Consider the following 392-nt stretch of genomic DNA (forward strand, 5'->3'; position numbering starts at 1 on the left):
TTTATTCGGCAAATATTACTGTTATTATGTTATTAATGGATCTACCACTACACTCTAAAATTATTCTTGTCTGTTTTGGTCTATCCTTCCCGCTCTGTTGCAACGGTAAATTACTTTCTTGGTGTTGCACTATTGACTGAAGACATAAAGTTTCTTTGTGCAAATATATAAGGAAAAACTGCTGATAAACTCTTGAGATCTGGTAAACACATACAGCATATATAACAATATATCCATAGCAGTGGTTTTCAAAATTTGTGTACATTTTAAATCTTTTTGTGCAGCCAATCATACTTAAAAACACATAAAACAAAGTTCCTAATTTGATGTTGCTAACTCCGAGTTTTCGTAACCGCGAACTAGGTATTTTCACAATGATTTGGGTTTCCGTC

This window comes from Penaeus monodon, chromosome 21, assembly GCF_015228065.2.
Source record: "Penaeus monodon isolate SGIC_2016 chromosome 21, NSTDA_Pmon_1, whole genome shotgun sequence".
Classification (NCBI taxonomy): domain Eukaryota; kingdom Metazoa; phylum Arthropoda; class Malacostraca; order Decapoda; family Penaeidae; genus Penaeus; species Penaeus monodon.